The 26165-nt window shown below is 44.8% G+C and overlaps 1 long non-coding RNA gene across 1 annotated transcript; it reads right to left on the bottom strand.

Annotated features, from left to right (window-relative positions):
• Positions 1 to 20075: 20075 nt before the first annotated feature.
• On the bottom strand, positions 20076 to 24880 carry LOC127419326 (uncharacterized). The gene is made up of 3 exons (XR_007893646.1): positions 23103 to 24880; positions 21706 to 21861; positions 20076 to 21275 (listed from the first exon to the last, which is right to left on the bottom strand). It is a non-coding gene; the product is annotated as an uncharacterized LOC127419326 (long non-coding RNA).
• Positions 24881 to 26165: the final 1285 nt, after the last annotated feature.

The following is a 26165-nucleotide window of genomic DNA, read 5'->3' as shown; positions in this document are numbered from 1 at the left end:
TACTCTTGTCTGAGATTGTTGGAAACATAATAGCTGCTTTTAACATTAGATAGTGCCTGTATGTGTGTGGGCATTCATGTCCGGCTATGAATGTGTGCACACACATTTTGGTAAATCAATGAGAAAGCTATTTCTGTGGTTTATTTCATCTGGGTGGGAAGTGCTGACTCACTGTCTGACAAAATAGCCTGGAGTCTTTGGAATCAAATGTAGGCATCAAACTTCCTCCATAAATTTGTTAGAGCAATGGACTAGTTTTCTGCAAAAATTGTACATATACTGTAACAACAAGACAGCACCATATAACACAAACATATTGCTATTTGTGTTGTGCATACTGTCCTGTGATAGCCTAAAATGAGCGTCTAAAATTAGCCACTTAAATGAAGTAAAAATAGAATGTGTGCTAAGGAGCAGCTGAAGACAGAAGTCTAACACATCTCTAGAGTATCAGATAAAGCACTATCATCTCCTGAGAAAAACCCAGAACAGTCCAGGCAGTGCAGACATCTTAGGGCACGTGTCCGGTCCTTTAGAGGAGTCTGGAAAAGATACATGCTAGTGAGAGGGACTCTCGAAACCAGGTCATTCTCTAGGACAGACAGTTAGGTTACCATTCCCTTAATTTTCCTCAATTTTCCACATGGAATTAATAAAGTAGGGTAAACTGATTTCAAAGTGAATTCGGCAACAGCAGGTCAAAAGTTTTGCTGCTGAAATCAGTCTGTGCTTACCAAAATTTGAACCACTGCCCCCCAGTAACCGAAGCTGATGTTGTTTGAACCTATGGACATGTGTAAGATTCTGTTTATGGGTAAAATTGGAAATAATTATTTTATGTGTACATAAATGTCATATATGTAGTACAATCTGTTTAGTCAATACACAAAACAAGATATATCTTTAGATTATTAAGGATAACTTAACAGTGACATCAGACTATTCATAAACACACAGGAAGCTATGCAAACAAAATACCATTTTTGAATGGATAAGAACAAGTTAATGCAACCGTAAAATGTACCACTCATCCATATTTTAATATGAACAGTTATGGCAAATGTATGTTTGCTTGTCTTCTGTGTTTTGGGTCTGTGTAATAACTCTCTCATCTATAATACTTGAGATTTTCATTTATAGAATTATTGGCAGTAGTTTGTTGGTAGTAAAATCATTTGCCTGCAGTTCCTCTTTGCTACTGTCTTCATTCTCACCACTGAAACTCAAAGCTTAAAGTGGCGAAAATGAATGCATGATGCTCTGAATCTTATCGTGAGAATGCAGAGCATGTGTCCTTTGATAACCTCTGCTTCCACATTTACAGTGGAAACTCCAGCGTGTTGACAGGCTGTACACATCACAAGACAGATGAGGAGCCACTGTCCTGCTTACTCCTCCAGGGAAATGTGGCACCTGTCAAAAGCTCCATATTTGAGCTCTTCCGTTCTACTTTCCAGTATGAAAGCCCATCCACAAGCCTTAATGGTAATAACACTGTTTATCAGGTCTTAAGTACAGTAGTTTCTTCATGGGGTGGAGATGTCACTTCTGCAATCTTGACTGTGTGAGTATATGTCTTCTATTTAGGGCAAATATTTACAGAAAATACAGCTATGATATGTTTATTAAAACACTATATTGCCAAAAGTATCCGCTCATCTGCCTTTAGACGCATATGAACTTAAGTGACATCCCATTCTTAATCCATAGGGTTTAATATGACGTCGGCCCACCCTTTGCAGCTATAACAGCTTCAACTCTTCTGGGAAGGCTTTCCACAAGGTTTAGGAGTGTGTTTATGGGAATTTTTGACCGTTCTTCCAGAAGCGCATTTGTGAGGTCAGACACTGATGTTGGACGAGAAGGCCTGGCTCGCAGTCTTCGCTCTAATTCATCCCAAAGGTGCTCTATCGGGTTGAGGCCAGGACTCTGTGCAGGCCAGTCAAGTTCTTCCACACCAAACTCGCTCATCCATGTCTTTATGGAACTTGCTTTGTGCACTGGTGCGCAGTCATGTTGGAACAGGAAGGGGCCATCCCCAAACTGTTCCCACAAAGTTGGGAGCATGGAATTGTCCAAAATCTCTTGGTATGCTGAAGCATTCAGAGTTCCTTTCACTGGAGCTAAGGGGCCAAGCCCAGCTCCTGAAAAACAACCCCACACCATAATCCCCCCTCCACCAAACTTCAAAGTTGGCACAATGCAGTCAGACAAGTACCATTCTCCTGGCAACCACCAAACCCAGACTCGTCCATCAGATTGCCAGATGGAGAAGCGTAATTCGTCACTCCAGAGAATGTGTCTCCACTGCTCTAGAGTCCAGTGGCGGCGTGCTTTACACCACTGCATCCGACGCTTTGCATTGCACTTGGTGATGTATGGCTTGGATGCTCGGCCATGGAAACCCATTCCATGAAGCTCTCTATGCACTGTTCTTGAGCTAATCTGAAGGCCACATGAACTTTGGAGGTCTGTAGCGATTGACTCTGCAGAAAGTTGGCGACCTCTGCACACTATGCGCCTCAGCATCCGCTGACCCCGCTCTGTCATTTTACGTGGCCTACCACTTCGTGGCTGAGTTGCTGTCATTCCCAATCACTTCCACTTTGTTATAATACCACTGACAGTTGACTGTGGAATATTTAGTAGCGAGGAAATTTCATGACTGGACTTGTTGCACAGGTGGCATCCTATCACAGTACCACGCTGGAATTCACTGAGCTCCTGAGAGCGGCCCATTCTTTCACAAATGTTTGTAGAAGCAGTCTGCATGCCTAGGTGCTTCATTTTATACACCTGTGGCCATGGAAGTGATTGGAACACCTGAATTCAATTATTTGGATGGGTGAGCGAATACTTTTGGCAATATAGTGTGTATATATATATATATATACAGAGAGAAGTAAAACTTCAAGTTTCCTCATCTGTTTTACACCAGTTCCTTATTCCCACCACATCTCTACAGAGCAAAGCTGTGAAAAGAAAAAAGAAAAAAGAAAAAAGTATGAAAAACACATGCAATCCCATAAGGAGAATAAAAAACCAAACAAATGAATCTTGTACAAACAAATGTGTAAGAACAATAATATAAACATTTGTCACAATGAAACGTTTATTCAACACAGTCGAACAATGATAATTTTGTTTGTGTGTGTGAACATGTGTATGCAGTATGTGCTTGCAGTCCAGTTAACTTAAAATAAATTACTTTTGAGTAAAATTAAGCCGAGTAGAGATTAGTTACTTTCGTGTAGTAGACCACATATTCCTTACCTGTATGAGGAATTCACTATCAGCCATGGTCTGGGGACTCACAAAGGGCCGCAAGGAAGTGAGGCCAAGGGGTCCATGGAAAATTTCTGGGAAAAATAGTAACAAAAAAAGTTAACATTTACTAAATTTGACGTTATTACCTATTTATTGTGAAATCATGAGATTAATTGTGATTATTTTCTTCTATTTACAGACATAGTTTTTAGCAGTAATACTTAGTTTTATCCATTGTGATACTTTCAAAAATATTTGTGGTTATCAGTGTTGGATGCAACCGATTACAAAGTAATTAGTTACTGTAATCTTATTACTTTTTAGTCCAAATGTAATGTAAGAAATTATATTTTAAATTATTGTTATCAGATTACAGTTACTGACTTTCAAAAAAAGTAATTACTTTTAAGTGCATTATTTGCACTAAAGTAATATGTGTATGTGTAATACATTTAAAATATGAATTCATATGTACGTCTGTTAGCATTTCTGTGACAGCTGAATGGTGTGCGACAATGAATGAGGAGAAAAAATAGACATTTTAAATTTGAGTGGAAAAACAAAACTTTTCTAGGAAAAGTGATTTAGAAAGTAACTTAAAAGTAAAATTACTAATTAGTAATGTGATTACTTTTAAGATAAAGTTATGATTACAGTCTGATTGCATTTTTAGAGAAGTACTTAGTAATTTGTAGTGGATTACTTATTTTGAGGAACATACCCATCAGTAATACTTTCCTCATTAAAAATGTTTAACTCCTAAAGACATGAATTGTAATTTTGCAGTACATATAGGAAATCATGACCCCTCACATTAAAGGGTTAGGAAGACTCCATATGAAGGGATATGAAGGCTCCAGTTATATCAGTAACCTTATAAAAGTGTTTTTATTTTACATAGAGAAGGTCCACACATGGGGGCTGCCATTTTAGAATCACATAACAAGCCGAATACTATTTGCTTAATCTCAGTAACCATCCTGTTATTTGACACTTTCACTCATTAATTAAGTAATCATGGCTGACTGTGAATACTACATTTCTACAATGGCATCTGAAACTGAAAACTGTTGATTTTAAATTATGCTGCATTCAAGCCACTAGGTGTCACTGTAAGTCCAAGATGACACGAAGACAAAAGTTACTGAGTGCACCTTTAAAAATTACTTTAATTGGTGTAACCCAAACTATTCAGGTCAACTCTGTAATATTGAATGATTTCAAAAACTAGTTAATTAAGATTCCCTATCTGTCACTCACTCGACACTGTGTCGATGTAGTGACATTAGGGGTCACTCTTGGGAGCCCGAGACACCTCTGGTCTTTGATAAAAGGCCAATGAAAATTGGCGAGTGGTATTTGCATGCCACTCCCCCGGACATACGGGTATAAAAGGAGCTGGTATGCAACCACTCATTCAGATTTTCTCCTCGGAGCCGAACGGTCATGCTCACTGAGCTGAATACTACTGTTCATTCACCTCTGCTGGATCTGACGGCGCATTTCAGTGGCTTCTGAATGCCCCTGGGCGCTTCGGCAGAAATAAAAGAGTATATTTCTCTAAAAGAGCGGCACACACGGAACGTCTTTTTAAAGACGTGTCTTTCTAAAGATGCTTTTCCGATTGTGTGTTATTCCTGGTTACGCTCGTTATCTCTCGCCTTCTGACGGTCACGATCACTGTCTTCTGTGTCTGGGCACTGCTCACACGGAGACAGCGTTCGTGGATGGTCATGTTCTCATTGCGAGGATATGTCCATGGCAATGTTGCGGTCGCGGCTCGCCTTTGTAAGAAAGCATGCCACCCCAGAGGCTCCCCGCCTCAGTCCTTTTACCCACGGGTATGAGGCCAGCACGGCTAGTACTGGGGGCGATTTGGGGACCCCAATGGGACCACCTCCACCGGGTATCCCCCCCGCGGACCTCCCATTCCCCAGCATGCTCATCTGCCCCGATCGGGCTTCCGGATGAGTCCACCGGCTCGTCTCACGGCGAGTTCAACCTCTTAATCAGAGCCTGCGAAATTGATGAGCTCTCGAGCACAGAATCAGAGAGTGGGCTCGTCCAGTCAGAAGCCTCAGCTGGGCTCCTCCCTTTGGGGAAGATTGCCCAGTCACAGGCTGATGCGGAGATGATGACATGCTTTCCCGGGCAGCCGCGAGCGTCAGCTAGAGTGGAACTCACTGCTCTTCCCTGAACCCTTGTAGCTCAGTGATTGGTTCCTGGGCTCGCGGCGCCACTCAAAGCCCCCGTTCCTTTCTTCCCGGAAGTGCATGAAGAGCTGACAAGGTCACGGGAGGCACTTTTTACTGCCCGGTCCTGATCTTTTCAGCTTCCCCGCCCTCACTACCCTCGATGGTGGGGCGGCCAAGGGCTATTCGGCAATCCCCCAGTGGATAAAGGTGCTCGCGGTGCACCTATGCCCGCAGAGCGCCGCCACCTGGCATGGGTGCCCAAAGCGCCCGTCCAAGGCCTGTAGGTTTACGTCATCTCTGATGGCCAAGGCCTACGGTGCTGCTGGACAAGCCACCTCCGCCCTCCACGCCATGGCTCTCCTGCAAGTCCGCCAAGGCACTAAAGGAACTGCACGAGTGTAGTTCTGCCCCGGGATTGATGCAGTAACTGCGCTCGGCGACCGATCTCGCTCGCCGAGCGACGGAGGTCACGGCGTGGTCTCTTGGGCGGACGATGGCCACACTAGTGGTCCAGGAGAGCCACCTTTGGCTCAACCTGGTCGAGATGGGCGAGGCCGACAAGACACGATTCCTTGCTGCCCCCATTTCCCAGGCGGGCCTATTCGGCGACACCGTTGAGGACTTTGCCCAGCAGTTTTCGATGGTGGAGCAGTAGAAGGAGCCCACGCCAGGAAGCAGACACCACCCGTCTCGCGGCCACCCAGAACCCGTGAAAGGCATCAAAGCGCCCTTGAGACGGGTGACCCAGGGACAACGAAACCCGCTGCTCTGGAGCTGGTAAGCAGATCGCCATCTTTTTGTTACCTTTTGCATTTAATTGCGCTGCATGCCCAAGTGGCTGCAGTACTCAAGAGCTCAGCAAGAGCAGTTTCCTTGTTCCCTGGGTCACATATCCAGTGTGCACGGCTGTCACCACGACCACCATCCACCACTCTATTTGGCAGGTTAGGTGCTCCAGCGGTGGTCTCCCGCCCCTGAGCACCCAGCTGTGTCACAAATCCGCCCCCGATGTGACAGTCTCCACGGGTCACGAGGACAGGCCTCTTCCTCCCCCATCCCAGGCTGTTCCGGGGGTGGTCACAAGGAGCCAGGTAAGTGCTTCGATGTCCTTAGACTCAGAACGGCCACGATGTGGTGTGGCACCTCGAGCTCTGCCCCGCCGCGAGGCCCCACCTGCCGGTACGTCCGATGATGTTGTCCCTTTGGTCCCCCTTGCGCGAAACTTGGACGTATGGCTTGCGCTTTCCAATCTGTCGCGAGGGCTGGTCCGGACCGTCCGACTCGGCTGCGCAATTCACTTCGCCAAGCGTCCGCCCAGGTTCAGCGGTGTCCAATTCACCTTAGTGAAGGACGAAAACGCTGCTACCTTGCGTGGAGATCGCTACCCTCCTACGGAAGGGCGCGATAGAACCTGTCCCTCCAGCCGAGATGAAGAAGGGGTTTTTCAGCCCCTACTTCATCGTGCCGAAAAAAGGCGGTGGGTTGCGGCCAATCTTGGACCTGTGAGTTCTGCACTAGGCTTTACACAGACTCCCGTTCAAGATGCTGACGCAAAAACGCATTCTGGCGAGCGTCCGGCATCAAGATTGGTTCGCGGTGGTAGACCTGAAGGTTGCGTACTTCCACGTCTCGATCCTTCCTCGACACAGACCCTTCCTGCGGTTTGCATCCGAGAGTCAGGCATATCAGTACAGAGTCCTCCCTTTCAGCCTGTCCCTGTCTCCGCGTCTTTACGAAGGTCGCAGAGGCTGCCCTTGCCCCGTTAAGGGAGGTGGGCATTCGCATTCTCAACTATCTCGATGACTGGCTAATCCTAGCTCATTCTTGAGACATGTTGTGCGCACACAGGGACCTGGTGCTCTCACACCTCAGCCGACTAGGGCTTTGGGTCAACTAGGAAAAGAGCAAGCTCCTCCCGGTTCAGAGCATCTCTTTTCTCGGATTGGAGTTGGACTCAGTCTCCTTGACGGCGCGCCTTACGAACGAGCGTGCCCAGTCGGTGCTGGCCTGTTTGAAGGTGTTCAAACAGAAAACAGCGGTTCCACTGAAACTTTTTCAGAGGCTCCTGGGGCATATGGCATCCTCGGTGGTGGCCACCCCACTCGGGTTGATGCATATGAGGCCGCTTCAGCACTGGCTCCAGACTCGAGTCCCGAGATGGGCATGGCGCCACGGGACACGTCGCGTGGTCATCACGCCGGTCTGTCACCGTCTTTTCAGCCCTTGGACCAACATCTCTTTTCTATGGGCAGGTGTTCCTCTAGAACTGGAACCAAAACGGGCTGGGGCGCTGTTTGCACCGGGCACGCAGCCGTCGGCCTCTGGACGGGTCCGCGACTGCATTGGCACATCAACTGCCTCGAGTTGTTGGCAATTCTGCTCGCCCTGCGGAGGTTTCGGCCATTGATCCAGGGCAAGCACGTGTTAGTTCAGACAGACAACACAACAACGGTAGCATATGTCAACCGCCAAGGCGGTCTGCGCTCTCGTTGTATGTCACAACTCGCCCGCCGTCTCCTCTTCTGGAGTCAGCAGCACTTCAAGTCGCTGCAAGCCACTCACATCCCGGGCAACCTCAACACTACAGCGGATGCAGTGTCACGACAGGTTACCCTCAGGGGAGAGTGGAGACTCCACCCTCATGTGGTCCAGCTGATTTGGAGTCGATTCGACAGGCACAGGTGCACCTGTTCGCCTCCCAAGAATCCTCCCCACTGCCCGCTCTGGTACGCCCTGACCGAGGCCACCCTCAGCATAGACGCACTGGCACACAGCTGGCCCCCTGGCATGTGCAAATATGCATTTCCCCCAGTGAGCCTGCTTGCACAGACCCTGTGCAAGGTCAGGGAGGACGAGGAGCAGGTCGTCCTGGTAGCACCCTACTGGCCCACCCAGATGTGGTGCTCGGACCTCACGCTCCTCGCGACAGCTCCCCCCTGGCGAATTCCCCTGAGGAAGGACCTTCTTTCTCAGGGACGGGTCACCATCTGGCACCCGCGCCCAGACCTCTGGAATCTCCATGTCTGGCCTCTGGATGAGACGTGGAAGATATAGCGGTCTGTACAAGGTGCCTGTATGCCTTTTAAGTGGTGTCTGTTCGCTAAGTGGTGTTCTTCCCATCGGGAAGTCCCCCAGAGATGCACAGTCGGATCAGTGCTTTCCTTCCTGCAGGAGAGGTTGGAAGGGAGGCTGTCCTCTTCCACCTTGAAGGTGTATGTTGCCGCCATAGCAGCACACCATGATGCCGTCGACGGTAAGTCCTTAGGGAAGCATGACCTGATCATCAGGTTCCTAAGAGGTGCCAGGAGGCTGAATCCCTCCAGACCGTGCCTCGTTCCCTCATCGGACCTCTCTGTAGTTCTTCAGGGTCTACAGAGAGCCCCCTTTGAGCCTTTGCAGTCAGTCGAGCTTAAGGCACTCTCCTTGAAGACTGCCCTCCTGACTGCGCTCACTTCCATCAAGAGGGTAGGTGACCTGCAAGCATTCTCTGTCAGCGAAACGTGCCTGGAATTCGGTCCAGGTTACTCTCATGTGATCCTGAGACCCTGACCAGGCTATGTGCCCAAGGTTCCCACCACCCCTTTAGGGACCAGGGGGTGAACCTGCAAGCGCTGCCCCAGGAGGAGGCAGACCCAGCCCTGTCGTCGCTGTGTCCAGTGCGTGCTTTACTCATCTATTTGGATCGCACGCAGAGCTTTAGAATCTCTGAGCAGCTCTTTGTCTGCTTTGGTGCACAGCGGAAAGGAAGCGCTGTATCCAAGCAGAGGATCGCCCACTTGCTCATTGATGCCATAACTATGGCATATGTCACCAAGGACATGCCGCCCTCGGTAGGGCTACAAGCCCTACTTATATATCTTCCGCTAATTCGTTTCCCTGTTGGCAAACTGCGTCTTCCTTGGGCAGAGCCCCTCTGCCCCAGTCTCCATGTTTGTAGTATCTCCTCCTCCATTGGGCAGGATCTACCTTGAAGACTCCCCACATGGTTGGAAAGACCATGTGATGTATTTTTCCACTTAAATATCCCCCCCTCTCTTTGGGCGAGGTGTGGTCTCCGCGGTGTCTTCCCCTTGGGAGGGACACCCCCCGACTAGACCTGGCGGCCCAGTCGGATAATCCCCCTTCTTTTTTAGGGAGTGGAAAAAAAGAAAGGGAAAAGAGGCCACGAATGGGTTAAGCCTGTCTCTATCTTTTGTGTAGTTGACTTGTCCCCAAAAAGGGCCGTTCGACACTCATAAATATGTTGGGGGAGGTTACGTGTCAACCTGGTGTGCTGGCTATGAGGCACACAGTAGTCTGCCCACCACACACCACCAGTTCACGTAACACAGTTCAGCCAATTGTGGCATTTCGTATAGGGACCCCTAGTGTCACTACATCGACACAACATTGAGTGAGTGACAGATAGGGAATGTCATGGTTACTTGTGTAACCTCCGTTCCCTGATGGAGGGAACGAGACGTTGTGTCTCTCCTGCCACAACGCTGAATTACCCGCTGAAATGGCCGGACCTTATATCGGCTCCTCAGCATAAAACCTGAATGAGTGGTTGCATACCAGCTCCTTTTATACCCGTATGTCCGGGGGAGTGGCATGCAAATACCACTCGGCAGTTTTCATTGGCCTTTAATCAAAGACCAGAGGTGTCTTGGGCTCCCAAGAGTGACCCCTAGTGTCACTACATCGACACAACGTCTCGTTCCCTCCATCAGGGAACGGAAGTTACACAAGTAACCATGACGTATCACCATATTAACAAAATTTTTAGGTAAACCAACAAAATATTTTTTCAATGTATGAGAGTAAAAACTAAGGCAAAAGTGATGATTCAAAATATTTTTCAGCTTGTTCTAATGTAACAATTTGTTGCATTAATATAATTTTTTTTTTTGTTGCAAATAATTTTTCAAAAAATTTGAATTTGACCTGATCTGCCTAAAAACCAATAACCAGTTAGGTAATTGCACACCATTGTCTTACTTAAGAATAAACATTGTATGTCAGTCTACTCGGAATTAATTGGTCACTTTGATCAGATTACATCTAATGGTGTTCATAACTCATTCACCCATAATGAACATGTAGCTGTTGACAAGAAATTAACGAGAGCGTCTTCTGGGTCACTGGCCCATTGCCTGAAGAAGAAGGCTCTGCGAGTTCTCTTTGAAGCCTAAACATTTATTCTCAGACTGCCCTCCTGCGGCAAGGGATCCAGGGTAGAGGTTGTGGTAACAAGCTTTTCCCACACAGCCTGAAAGCCCACTCACACTGATAAAGCTCTGACTCAGCCAAAGCTAGCTTTGTTCGAGGAGGAGGAATAAAACACGGGAATCTTCAAAGCCTTCTGCTCAGAAAGGGTCAAAACAAATGTTTCCAAGTCAATTCAATGATACAGCAAATCTTTTCCATCTTCTCCATACCTTTAACTCTCAGTCGAAGATGTGGGCATTGAATGCAGTGAGCGATGGCAGGGCAGAACTAAGTGGAACATCATAAACAATAATCACTTTTCATTACATCTTGTGAACACATGTATGTCTGATGCCAATTTTGCACGGCAAATGTTGCAATTTTTCCTCTATTATCTCTATCCCTGAAAGGCCATGATTAATTATTTTTGCTGAAAGAAAGTGTCTTGCTTTACAGTAAATGAGATCTGTGTTACTATTCTATGACTTGATATGTAGCCCTTCCAGCCAGATGGAGCAAGAACTGCTGGTCTGGTCTGCAGGCGGATCAAATGGGATTTATGTCATTGTAGTATAGTCTCCTTCATCACAACTTCCACAGAAACCAACACAATAATACAGCTGCTTTCCTTCACAAATTCTCAGATTTATTGAGCCTGTCAAGAAAAAGCCCATGCACTGAGGCATACAATGTCTTTTTCCTTAAATGTTCCTTTACAGCAAGGAAAAATATTCTTTGCTAAACAGTGACATGAGCTAACGGTTTATCTTGTGTGCAGCAGAAGCTTGTACCTTCAGTTGTTCTGCAGATGATGCTAGTTTGCACTCCTTTGAATTTATCCTGCACTGTCTTTAAAGACCATGAGTTCGCTTGAAGAGCACAGTTTTCTTTTCAGTGCTGACATACAGTATATCCTATAGAGTGCAACATTGCCCTCCCACTATTTCAGCTGTCTTGATTCCGGAAGTATATTTCCCATTCATTTCTTCCGAGGGATTTCATTAAAACCTTCATAAAAGCCTTGTAAGCCATCACCAAACTAATCAGCTCCGAAATAAATCACAACATTACAGACTTTGATTTGAAGCAAAAAACGATTTGAAGATCAGACAAAAACCTAATGTGCAAGACTGTGGCATGCTTTGTTGGCTGTGATACTTGTATTGGTGGATATTTTCCTGATAGATCATGCATAGTGTATAGTTCTTCACCAGAAATCTTCCAGGAACAATGAAGCTTAAATAATGTGGATTGATATAATCAACAGACACATATACCATTGATTAACAACCTCTGAGTTCACAATAGGTCTGTCTTTAACCAAATGTGACCCCGCGTACACATACATGGACATTGTATTTTGGCTTCGCTATATGCAACCCATAATTTAAATTAATTTATAGCGACTGATCTCAGTTCAGGAGACTCTGAGCTGTCAGTAAAGGGTTCAACTTCAACGTGCGGAGTCATGTGACCAAACAACATGGCGCTGACCACAGCCGAGTTTGTCTTTGAATCTGAATCTGGTAAGAAACCTAATTAAGTTTTTGCACTGAAACCCATTTGAGTCAAAAGATTAGATTCTCTAGTTTCATTCGTTATACCATTTTTAAAATTTGAGCAATTTATCACAAAACACCACGCTGCTAAACACAATGTACACAAATGTGTACTTTAGTGCATTTTTTCCTATAAAACAAAAATCCTACATTTAATGTGCATTATCACATTGAGAATCAATTCAACGAAAAGCTTAAAAAAAAAAATGCTTTCAGAGGCTTTATTTGGAGATGAAAATTAAGTGCATTTTGAACTGTTCTGAAACCAGTATAGACAGACAGCACACACTGGAGGCTAAGTCAATCACTAAATAGGGAGCAAGGGAGCATCCTATAGCTCTCTATGCAGCAACGTGCATTCAGTCCAAACTTCCAATCAAAAGTCCTGTTTCAGGCTGCAGATGATGTTTGGACCACTCAACATGTTTGGCAGACATGGGACAATGGTAATCAGTACACAGATTCAGAATTTATAATGAATAATTTTATTTTAACATGGTTGGCAGTGACTGGATGATGCTGGCCATTACTTTGAATCAGAATTAATTATGCTATTTTTTTCTGATGTAATGTCTGTAATGTCTCAAAAACATGAACAGCCAACACTCCTGGAAACATAAATAATTTGACTTTGTATAGCTTGGTATTATTAAAAATTTCACAACTTAGTCCCGATGTCCACATTATGTTACCATCAATTATTAGGAAAACTATTTGCTCTAGAAATTTATTATTTGTATTATTATTATTAATTTTTGCATGTTTATTATATGCTACTAAATACAAATCAAAAAGGGAAATGGAAAATGCACACAGCAGTCACACTCGGGTCTCAGGAAGTAAAAGGTTTTATAAGTTATTGTTGAAAATCAATTCACCTGTGGAGAAAATTAATGCTACTTTGACATCCGGCTGGATTTTTACAAACCCGAAAGTTGCGCTTTATTGAAACTGGAAGTTTTGGTGGGAAACGCTGAAGGCATCATCCCCTTTTTTTAGCCAGTACCCTTTTGTTGTCACAGCCATGAATCTTGATTTACTACTGCCTAATCGGTTGCAGTATTATGGGAAGAGAATTTGATTAGAAAAAAATCTGTGTAGTACAGGACAAGTCATCAATATTTTTTGTCCATTTTTCTAAAAAATTAAGAATGTAAAATTTAAATGTAGGCCTATATACACTATATTGCCAAAAGTATTCGCTCATCTGCCTTTAGACACATATGAACTTAAGTGACATCCCATTCTTAATCCATAGGATTTAATATGACGTCAGCCCACCCTTTGCAGCTATAACAGCTTCAGCTCTTCTGGGAAGGCTTTCCACAAGGTTTAGGAGTGTGTTTATGGGAATTTTTGACCATTCTTCCAGAAGTGCATTTGTGAGGTCAGACACTGATGTTGGACGAGAAGGCCTGGCTTGCAGTCTTCGCTCTAATTCATCCCAAAGGTGCTCTATTGGGTTGAGGTCAGGACTCTGTGCAGGCTAGTCAAGTTCTTCCACACCAAACTCGCTCATCCATGTCTTTATGGACCTTGCTTTGTGCACTGGTGCGCAGTCATGTTGGAACAGGAAGGGGCCATCCCCAAACTGTTCCCACAAAGTTGGGAGCATGGAATTGTCCAAAATCTCTTGGTATGCTGAAGCATTCAGAGTTCCTTTCACTGGAACTAAGGGGCCAAGCCCAGCTCCTGAAAAACAACCCCACACCATAATCCCCCTCCACCAAACTTCACAGTTGGCACAATGCAGTCAGACAAGTACCGTTCTCCTGGCAACCGCCAAACCCAGACTCATCCATCAGATTGCCAGATGGAGAAGCGTGATTCGTCACTCCAGAGAACGCGTCTCCACTGCTCTAGAGTCCAGTGGCGGCGTGCTTTACACCACTGCATCCGACGCTTTGCATTGCACTTGGTGATGTATGGCTTGGATGCAGCTGCTCGGCCATGGAAACCCATTCCATGAAGCTCTCTACGCACTGTTCTTGAGCTAATCTGAAGGCCACATGAACTTTGGAGGTCTGTAGCGATTGACTCTGCAGAAAGTTGGCGACCTCTGCGCACTATGCGCCTCAGCATCCGCTGACCCCGCTTTGTCATTTTACGTGGCCTACCACTTCGTGGCTGAGTTGCTGTCATTCCCAATCGCTTCCACTTTGTTATAATACCACTGACAGTTGACTGTGGAATATTTAGTAGCGAGGAAATTTCATGACTGGACTTGTTGCACAGGTGGCATCCTATCACAGTACCACGCTGGAATTCACTGAGCTCCTGAGAGCGGCCCATTCTTTCACAAATGTTTGTAGAAGCAGTCTGCATGCCTGGGTGCTTCATTTTATACACCTGTGGCCATGGAAGTGATTGGAACACCTGAATTCAATTATTTGGATGGGTGAGCGAATACTTTTGGCAATATAGTGTATCTACTAAAAGTTATTTCTGTGAATGTTTAGGAGTACACTTCCATATATATGTAGATGGCCTGAATACATATGGACCAAAAGCCACATAACTCTAATTTAGATTTCATGGGGTCTCAAAGCTTTTCCCACACCAGTACTAGCCCAGACTGATCACACTGTGAATTCGGCAATAGTAGGTCAAAATTTCTGCTGCTGAAATCGGTCTGTGATTACCGAAATTCAAATTACTGCTTCCAGTGACATAAACTGGAAGTGTTATTGAAATTAATGGGCACGTGTAAACAAGTTTTCGGGTGAAATGTACACAGAGTGGTGCCAAAAGCGTGTTGTATTTTTAGTTTTAAATGATGTAATACAGTCAACAGGAATGTATATATTTTTTAACTCTACCCCTAACACAAACGACAACCCTAAACCTAACCATCAATGGAATAAAAATTTTATTTTAGAGTGAAAATGCAAACTCCAAATCACGCTAACAATTTTCAATGTGAACGCCCCTGGTTTCCGTGGAACCAGATCCCGTGTATCGGAGGATGCTTGTGCAATGCGCTATGAGTAGAAAGGTGATTATGCTTGGGTGCCCAAGGGCATAAAATATGATTTAAAACATGGTTTTGATATCTAAAAGCCAGTATTGTTTTTGTGAAAGATATACTACCTTCTGTCAGCTTTAACCACGATCGTAAACCTTGCCAGTTAGCTGAGGTAATAATGCAATAATGCCTCAACAACAATGCTGCAATGCTTTCAACAAAAACTTTTAGTTGCAGTGAGCTGGTCTGTATATTTAGACCGCAATAGTCACATAAACAAAAGACTCACTGAACAAGTACAAGGACAGGATCATGCTTGCACAGCATTTGTTAAACAGCCTAAAGCAACCAGGTTCTCATAGTATGACACAGTGGGAAGGAAACCCATAAACTTGGAAAGAAGGTAATTAAATTATACAACAAAAACAAAGTACCTTAATTCCATTTATTACATATTAATAAAAATGGTCAATGAATACTCTACATTGTAATCAAATCACGTTTGCCTAGGCACCCACTGGTTACCAAGATCATAGCTCATGTTAACCATAATAAACCCAGGAAGACCTCCCCTTGACATCCCTGACTCAGCTCTCAATGTGTCCATCTTGCCTTATCAGTAAAATAGTGTGGTCTTTTTTTCTGGAATGTCTTGTTTCTTTTGTCATCTCAAGAGAAAGTGAGCTCTCTCAATACACACAAACATCCTGTCCTTATATCCTATGAGAATGAGAATACAGACCAGGGTTCAAAGGTTAGGATGGGAGGAAGTAGCGGTTCTAGCTTGTATGCCGCCTTGGGCGAAACCCGCTTCAACACGCCCCCAAAAGTTGTTGACTGGGGGGGGGGGGGGGGGGTGGATTGTATGGCGCCTTGGGCGAAACCCGCTTCAACACGCCCCCAAAGTTGTTAACGGGGGGGAGGGGGTATGTGTGGGTGCTTCGTGCTGCCCCCCTGCAAGATGCCGCCCTGGGCAACTGCCCAAGTTGCCCATGCCTAAATCCGCGGCTGATGGGAGGTCATGCCACACATGTTGCTGGCAAATCAATTTAAACATACAACATAATGTTGCTCCAAGCAGAGTCTCTGAATAATGTGTGCCAATGCACATGTTAATGATTCCTTATCTTTCAGTGTATGACATAAAACTAAAAGAAGACATTATTTATACTGTATTTATACCATAATTCACTGGTTGTCCAAGAAAAAGTCTGACAGTGCCTTTCATCAGTGTATTTCAACCTTTTAAAATAATTTCATCATCAAAACAATGCCCACATAGCTTATTTGACCAGGCTTGTAATTACTGCATCATCTGCAAAGGATTTCTTAAGACAGCTGGAGGCAGCTTTTTCCCTTCACTATTAAAAAGATAATCCATAAATAAACAGGAATACTGCAGTTATAAAAGATATTCTTGCTGCTAATAAATATGTATCCTTCACACATGCAGTTCCAATTTGTTGCTTAAAATATCAAATATAAAAAAATATAATAAACTCCAAAAATGTTAGTTAAATATTAAGCAAGATATAATAAAGACATGCTGTTTGCTAAATTAAATAACTGGCTTTTATTTTGTCATTGCACTAAAGCCAAAATAAATAGTCAAAATATTATCTGGAAAATATTTAATTTGTATTAAGCTGACAGTATTTTTTCTAACCACTATGAGAGTAATGTTAGGTGTATAAACCTGATGAGAAACAATTGAACAAAAATGTCAATTAATATCTATTTGTTTTGTGATTTTCAAAAAATATAAATAAATACAAGTTCCAAAGCAACATTATAGAGAATATTACCTAGCAACCCAGAGTGAGCAAGTGAAAGGCGACAGTGGCAATGGGAAAACTCTCTAGATAGATACACAGCTACAAACTATTTTTGATAGTGCATTCATTGTGAGGAAAGAGAGAAAAACACTAAGAAATGTATACACATTTTTTATATATAATATATGAAACTATTGCTGTCAAAATAATAAGTAATCACTGTTAATCTCATGATTTCCTACCAGTTTTTAAAAAGTAGAATGAAACAGAGATAATGTTAAATTCTGTAAAGATCAATTTTTTTTTTTTTTTTTCTGCAGACATATTTGTGGACCTTAATTTGTAAACCCTGAATTAAGGGACTATCTATAGTTTAAGAGTTATGGACTGAATAGCTCCAGGAAACATAAAGTAGATATTTGTGTCAGAATTGTTTGCTTTCCACAGACAACAACTTAGTCACTTACAACAATGGCTTGGGGTTTAACGGGATACATTGAATGCCATTACATAATCAGGATACAAAAATGTGTAACAATTACACATAATCCATTATAGTTACATAAAAACCCAACATAATCATATTACAGTTAAATTTGGTAAACATTTGGGATTATTAGCAGGATTCAAATTTTTAATTTATAACAAAAGAAACAAAAGATCCTCCTGACATAAAATTATATAGACCGCTACTTGCTTTATGGTACAGATGCATACAGATGTTCAGATGCACACTCACATCTCTTCTGGTTCTCTCACATGAGTCAGAAAAGCCACTCACTGTCACATGTGCAAAAAACACCTGTCTCAAATCAGCATTGTGCTTTTCAACCTTATTAGGATGAAGCATCCAGTGGAGAAAATATGCTATTTTCATGGAAATGTTGACATTCTGAAACAACATTACAGTTCAGTGCAATTTATGCCTTCCAGCTGTAAAGATGCTGTCATTTTCCAAGGACCCGACATATAATTTAAAGAAGCATTTGAAGGTAAGACCCAGACGAAAATCACGTTAGCTAGGTTAGCTAAAATTAGTTATAAATGTTCCCTGATAGTTTCGCCATCAAAGCGTTCATAGAACATTTTTCATGGGAGCAGGAAGAGCCTCCAGTACTGTGACACGAATTATGCAGTGGAAGGGAACATTTTCCTTACTGAAGTGAAGAAAAGTAGTTCAAGATGGCGCCGACTATGACTGCTGCATTGCGAGCTCCGACCCAATATTGCAGTTTTTTGTATGTTTTGTCTACAATTCTTATGTTTTGTCATCTACAATAGACAAACACTTTTGGACATTGGTTCTGCAATAGCACACTGAAAACTGTATTTTAAATACCTCAATGTTGACCCACTGTTTTCAAACACACCAGCAGAGCCCTTTGTCTGGGCAGCCCGGCAGCGGAAACGCAGCTGGAAAAGGGGAAGGAGAGCCGCTGCTTTCCGCTTACAGGCAGAAACTGAAACAGGAAGCACCCGTCCTCAGAACGATCCAGTGCTGGTCGGACCAATTAGATTCTATGCTACAAGACTGTTTTGATCACACGGACTGGGAGATGTTCCGGTCTGCCTCTGATGACAACATCGAGGTCTAAGCTGATACCGTAACATGTTTCATCAGGAAGTGCATAGATGATGTAGTACCGACCACAACTATACGGATCTACCCTAACCAAAAACTGTGGATTAATAGCGATATTCATGCGGCACTTAATGAGCAGACCTCTGCTTTTAATTCCAGGGATGCAGAGGAGCATAAACAAGCCAGTTATGCCCTCCGCAAAACTATCAGAGCAGCCAAACGCCAGTACAGGGACAAGATTGAAGGACAGTTCAACACCACCGACTCTAGAAGCATGTGGCAGGGAATTAATATCATCATGGACTTCAAAGGGAATAAAAACTCTGCCGTGAACACCACTGCCTCTCTCCCGGATGAGCTTAACACTTTTTATGCTCGTTTTGAGGAAAATAACAACGCCCTCACAGAGAGAGCTCTCGCGGTTGAAGCTACAGAGGTTAGTTCACTCTCCGTCTCTGTAGTGGAAGTAACCTGATCCTTCCGACGGGTGAATATCCGTATAGCCATGGGTCCAGACGGCATTCTGGGTCGTGTCATCAGAGCATGTGTGAACCAACTGGCTGGTGTTTTTACAGAAATTTTCAGCCTTTCCCTCTCCTTGTCTGTGGTCCCCACATGCTTTAAAATGTACACCAATGTGCCTGTACCAAAGCAATCCAAAATCACTTGCTTAAATGAATGGCATCCTGTTGCTCTGACCCCCATCATCAGCAAATGCTTTGAGAGACTAATCAGAGATTACATCTGCTCTGTGCTGCCTGTCTCACTGGACTCACTGCAGTTTGCATAACGCAACAACCACTCCACTGATGATGCCATTGCATCTACACTACACAGTGTTCTCTCCCACCTGGAAAAAAGGAACACATATTTGAGAATGCTGTTTGTAGACTACAGCTCAGCATTCAACACCATAGTGCCCTCCAAGCTTGATGTGAAACTCCGGGCTCTGGGCTTAAACAGCTCGCTGTGCAGCTGGATCCTGGACTTCCTGTCAGGCAGACGCCAGGTGGTTAGAATGGGCAGCAACATCTCCTCATCACTGACCCTCAACACTGGAGCCCCACAGGGCTGTGTTCTCAGCCCACTCCTGTATTCCTTGTAAACACATGACTGTGTGGAAACACATAGCTACATTGCCATCATTAAGTTTGCTAATGATACAACAGTGGTAGGTCTGATCACTGACAATGATGAAACAGCCTGCAGAGAGGAGGTGCACACTCTGACATGATGGTGTCAGGAGCACAACCTCACCCTCAATGTCAGCAAGACCAATGAGCTTGTGGTGGACTTCAGGAGAAAAGACAGAGAACACAGCCCCATCACCATCAATGGAGCACCGGTGGAGAGAGTCAGCATCTTCAAGTTCCTCGGTGTCCACATCACTGAGGAACTCACATGGTCCGTCCACACTGAGGCCGTTGTGAAGAAGGCTCACCAGTGCCTCTTCTTCCTGAGACAGCTGAGGAAGTTTGGAATGAACCACCACATCCTCATAAAGTTCTACACCAGCACTGTAGAGAGCATCACTGTACTGGTTGCATCACCTCCTGGTATGGCGACTGCACTGCCTTCAACTGCAAAGCCCTGCAAAGAGGTGAGCTTCCCTCCCTCCAGGACATCTATACCAGGCGTTGTGTGAAAAAAACTCGGAGGATCATCAGAGACTCCAGCCACCCGAACCATGGGCTGCTCTCACTGCTATCATCAGGCAGGCGGTATTGCAGCATCAGGACTTGCACCAGCAGACTTCATGACAGCTTCTTCCCCCAAGCGATCAGACTTTTGAACTCTTGATCTCTCACGATCAATATACATCAGCATTGCACTTTAATCTCACACTGGCCTGTCATATATTATATTCCTTCTTAACAACACATTGGCAACTGACTATCAGCCGACAGCCTGAATGTTAATACAGCACAATACAACCTACTGTATATTTTATATATACTATTTTTATTGCATACTTTGTATTCTATATTGTGTGTATGTGTATTCTATATTGTGTGTATTGTATACTGTACATTTGTGGTAATATAAATTTATATAAATAAAAATATAACAATGTTTAATAAGTGAAAAGTTCAGGTATATGATGAAAAAAATTGAAGTAGCACAAACAACGGAACAGTCCAGAGATGAGGTGGAAGAAGATGAAGTTGGAGGACTCTGACGGCGGCAGCTGCAGCAGGGGGAGAGTAGAGGTAATGTATATTCCAGGGTGTGAGATGGCAACGACTGGAGCAGAGAGAAACAGAGGTGAGAAATCCTGGTGAATGGAATACAGAGAACAGCATGAGAATACGAGTAACAAAGCACACAACAAGAGAACGATCCGATACTGAACTCACACAAAAGGGCTGCTTATAAGGGAGAGAGAAGATGCAGAGGTGCCGAGCTAATCAAGCAGCAGCTGGTAATGAACGTTGCTGAGCAACGCTGCCACGTGATTAAGTCCGCACCAGCAACAACACGAGGGAGACACACATAAACAAACCAACAGAATTAATCCTCCCTTGAGAGTACCTCCCCTCTACGCATGCCTCTCGGTATGCTCAGGATGGGTGACCTGCTGCTGATGGAAGCTGTCAATGAGAGAATGGTCAAGTATGTCCCGGGCCGGGACCCAACTCCTCTCCTCTGGACCGTAACCTTCCCAATCTACCAGGTACTGGAAACCGTGCCCCCTCCATCTAGAATCCAGAATACCCTTGACCGAATAAGCGTGTTCCCCATCTCCGAGGCGCAGTGGTGGGGGAACAAGGGCAGGCGGATTAATGGGAGAATGAATGACAGGGTTAATTTTGGAAATGTGGAAAGTGGGGTGAATCCTTTTGTATGCTGAGAGTAATTTGATACGAACTGCTACCGGGCTAATGATCTTGGAAACAGTAAAAGGGCCAATAAATTTGGGAGCGAGTTTATTAGAAACTGAACACATAGGAATATCCTTAGAAGAAAGCCATACTTTTTGACCTACAAGGTATATGGGAGGCTTAGACCGGTGGCGATCGGCTTGGGCCTTAGTGAGTCGTCCCACCTGGATGAGAGTCCGTCTGGCTCTGATCCAAGTGCAACAACACCTCTGGATGAACGCATGTGCGGAGGGGACTGCAACTTCGGGTTCCAGTGTTGAAAACAAAGATGGTTGGTAGCCTAAACTAACCTGAAATGGAGAAAGGCCTGTTGATGATACTGGCAACAAGTTGTGTGTGTACTTCACCCACGTGAGCTGCTGGCTCCAAGACATAGTGTTGTGAGAGGCCACACACCGTAAAGCTCTTTCTAGATCTTGGTTAGCCAGCTCGTCCTGTCCATTGCTCTGGGAAACCAGAAGTAAGACTAACAGTAGCCCCCAGTAGTTTACAAAACTCTGTCCCCTGTCGGAGACCACATCAGTCGGGAGGCCATGGATTCGAAAGACGTGATCAACGACAGCAATCACTGTCTCTCAAGCTGAGAGTAATTTGGTAGAGGGATAAAATGCGCTGCCTTCAAGAATCGGTCCACCATGGTCAAGACGACTGTGAAACCCTGCGAGGAGGGAAGGGCTGTAACAAAATCAAGGGCTATGTGGGACCAGGGTCTCGAAGGTACTGTATATTTTATATATACTATTTTTATTGTATACTTTGTATTCTATATTGTGTGCATGTGTATTCTATATTGTGTGTATTGTATACTGAAGAGAAGGATCGGGGTTGATTAGAATTGAGGCCGAAATAAAGCGGACTTTGAGTTTGTTGAAGGCTAATTTGGCCTCCTGAGACCACCGAAACTCAGTTTTGGTAGAGGTGAGACCAGTCAGAGGCGTGACTAGTTGGCTGTAATTGCGAATAAAACACCAGTAGAAATTGGCGAAACCCAGGGATCTCTGCAGGGCCTTGCGAGTATCCGGGGTTGGCCAATCCACCACAGCCATAACCTTGGCTGGATCTACCTGAATTCCCTCCGGTGACACAATGAATCCCAGAAAATGTACTGATCGGGAGTGGAACTCGCACTTCTCAGCCTTGACATACAGCCCATTCTCTAGCAGCCATTGGAGCACTTGTCTGACGTGCTGAACATGTTCCTGGAGAGAATGGGAAAAAATCTAAATGTCATCCAGGTAGAAAAAGATAAACTGATCAACCATATCTCTCAGCACGTCATTAACGAGAGCCTGGAAGACTGCGGGGGCTTGGCTAGACCAAAAGGCATAACCAAGTATTCAAAATTCCCCCTAGGAGTGTTGAAAGCAGTCTTCCACTCATCGCCCTCCCTTATGCGGACCAAATGATAGGCGTTGCAGAGATCCAATTTCGTGAAAAAGTTGGCTCCCTGCAGATGCTTGAACGCCAAAGACATCAACAGCAAAGGGTAAATGTTCTTCACCGTGATGTCATTCAGCTTACGATAGTCAATACAGGGATGCAGGGAACCATCCTTCTTATCCACGAAAAAGAACCCCGCACCAGTAGGGGAAGAAGAGGGCCTAATGATCTTAGCTGCCAGAGAATCGGAAATGTATTTCTCCATGGCCTCCCTCTCCCTATAAACCACCCATAGGGGGACACGTACCTGACTTAAGCTCAATAGCGCAATTGTAGGGACGATGCGGAGGAAGAGAAGCAGCACAGGACTTACAAAACACCTCTCTCAGGTCATGGTACTCCACAGGAACACGGGAAACATCCACCGGCTCATCCTACAACACAAAACAAGACACAGGGGAAGGAGCAAACAAAAGACAAGCAGAATGACAGTAAGTGCTCCAAGCCAATATTTTGTTTCTGGACCAGTCGATGTGGGGATTTTGTGAGGATAATCAGGAGTGACCTAAGACGACTGGAGCCAGGGGAGAGTCAATGACATAGATAGAGGTGAGTGCAGTGTGGTTACCAGAAACGACGAGTCTGATGGTGGTGGTGATCTGGGTGATTTCGGTGAGTTGAGTGTTACAGAGGGTATTGACCGAAATTTTGTGCTCGAGTGTGGAGGTAGGAATCTTGAGGGATTTGACCAGGGATGCATCGACAAGGTTAGATTCAGCTCCAGAGTCTACCAGGGCGTGACAGGAATGTTGAAGGGTATCCCACTGCAGCCGTACCGGGAGGAGAGTAGATGAAGTGGGTTTACGTAAAGAAGATCCACCCACCAGTAACCTCTGGACTACTGGTGGGCTCTGTCTTTTAATGGGCAGAAACGTAACATATGACCAGCAGATCCACAATACAAACAGAGACCATGAGTGTGTCATCGATCCCTCTCCTCCCGGGTCAATCGAGCTCTGCCCACTTGCATGGGTTCTTCTTCTGAAGACTGGCTGATCGCACCGTGAAGACACGAGAAGCTAGTGCCAAGCGTGAGTGATGTTGAAGATGTGAGTCCACTCAAATGGCAAAGTCGACCAACTCATCAAAGGTCAGCCAACCCATGCAGGAATAAGTCCAACTGCACCTCCTCATTCCAGTTACAGCTGGCTGCCAACATACAAAATTCTATGGAGTAATCAGAGACAAAACTCGGGCAGTCTCTCTGCCATGCGCCAAATGGTCGAAGACCTTCAGTAGCTCACTAGAAAATGACTAGAACGAGGAACAACAAGGATTTTTCTGATCCCACACTGCCGTACCCCAAAGGCATGCTCGGCCTGACAGTAATGAGATGACATAAGCCACCTTGTAACCTTCAGTAGGAAAAGCAGATGGCTGCAAAGCAAAAGCTAGAGAATATTGAGACAGAAATGCTCTGCAGTAGTTCGGCTCACCCGAATAGCCCGCTGGTGGGTTGATGCGAGGTTCGTATCGAAGTGTGGGTGGCATAACTGGTTCTATAGACATTGGTGGTGGGGGTGTGGGTGCAGGGGACTCACTGGGTGTTGGACTCTGTTGGACGATAGATGAGAGCTCTGTGAATTGTGCCGCCAGAGCCTCGATGGCCGTCCTGGTGGTTTTAGCCAGTTCCTCCTGTTGGGTGATGTGTGATTCCTGGTTGGTAAGATATTGTTTTATCTAAGCGAGTCCTGCTGGGTCCATCTTGATCGGATAGATATGTCGTGATATAAATAGGACCCAGATGCAGGAGTAAAAATATAACAATGTTTAATGAGTGAAAAGTTCAGGTATATGATGAAAAAATTTGAAGTAGCACAAACAACGGAACAGTCCAGAGATGAGGTGGAAGAAGATGAAGTTGGAGGACTCTGACGGCGGCAGCTGCAGCGGGGGGAGAGTAGAGGTAATGTATATTCCAGGGTGTGAGATGGCAATGACTGGAGCAGAGAGAAACAGAGGTGAGAAATCCTGGTGAATAGAGCTGATGGTAATGGCTGGAGCACAGGAAAACAGGCAAAAATATCCAGACTAAAAAATACAGAGAACAGCATGAGAACATGAGTAACAAAGCACACAACAAGAGAACTATCTGATACTGAACTCACACAAAAGGGCTGCTTATAAGGGAGAGAGAAGATAGTGTGCAGGTGCCGAGCTAATCAAGCAGCAGCTGGTAATGAACGTTGCTCTGCAACGCTGCCGTGTGATTAACTCCGCACCAGCAACAACACGAGAGAGACACACAGAAACAAACCAGCAGAATGAATCCTCCCATGTCAACATTGTATATTATTATTTGTATATTGTGTTGCATAATTATGTGTATATTAGATATGTAAATTGTGTGTAAATCTGATGTTTATTGTAAATTGGTATATGTCTCATTATTGTCATGACTGCTATGTTGCTTGGAACTACACCCAAGACTTTCACCCACTGTTGCACTTTTGTATATGGTTGAGTGACAATAAAGTGATTTGATCTGATTTTGATTTGATTTGAAATGAACACTCTCCCTTGCAAACTCTGTGTATTCCCATACAAGGGATGTCTGGCCTACTGTCGAAACTTTACTGTCACTTCTAATTTCTATCCAGCCTGATCGCATGAAATTTATGTGACAATGGCAACATTTTTGCAAACCAAAATTACATGCTTCATTAAACATTTGGCTGCAGTTTTCCAGTGAAATGTTCAACGGGGGGCGCCAAAAGCAACTGAAATGATGTTGTAATCAGACAAGGTTTTAAGGTGAATATTAGATGGATATTTTAATGAGTAAAACGTACCTCCCTAAACTAAAACTGTTGCCTAAACCTAACAAATAGTTTCCTCAAAGATAATTTATTAATATAGTGTGGGGATCTTCACCACTGGGCGAAGTGATCAAGAACCTCGCCTGCATCCAGCAGAACCAGCACCAAGTCCTCGTCGAGCTGCGGCTGGAGAAGGATCAGCATTCCCAACTCCAGCTCCAGGCCCAAGCAGAGGACCGACAGGCGTTCAGGAGCCTGATTACCCACGAGGGGGTTGCTGCTGCAACCCTGGAGCCCACCTCGACCATCCCACCAGTAACTTTAGTCAAAATGGGGCCTGCCGATGATCCCAAAGCCTACCTCGACCTCTTTGAGAAAACGGCCAAGGTGTGGAGATGGCCGCCTGACCAGTGGGTGGCCCAATTGCTGCCACTACTATCCGGGGAAGCGCAACTTGCGGCCCAACAACTTCCTGCAACCAACATCCTCGTCTATGATGACCTGAAGAAAGCCATCCTGCAGTGGGTCAGCTGGAGCCCCAAACAGAGCCT

Source organism: Myxocyprinus asiaticus, chromosome 3 (genome assembly GCF_019703515.2).
Source record: "Myxocyprinus asiaticus isolate MX2 ecotype Aquarium Trade chromosome 3, UBuf_Myxa_2, whole genome shotgun sequence".
Classification (NCBI taxonomy): domain Eukaryota; kingdom Metazoa; phylum Chordata; class Actinopteri; order Cypriniformes; family Catostomidae; genus Myxocyprinus; species Myxocyprinus asiaticus.
Note: the sequence above shows the minus strand (reverse complement) of the source record. Positions and strands in the feature narration are given on the sequence as shown.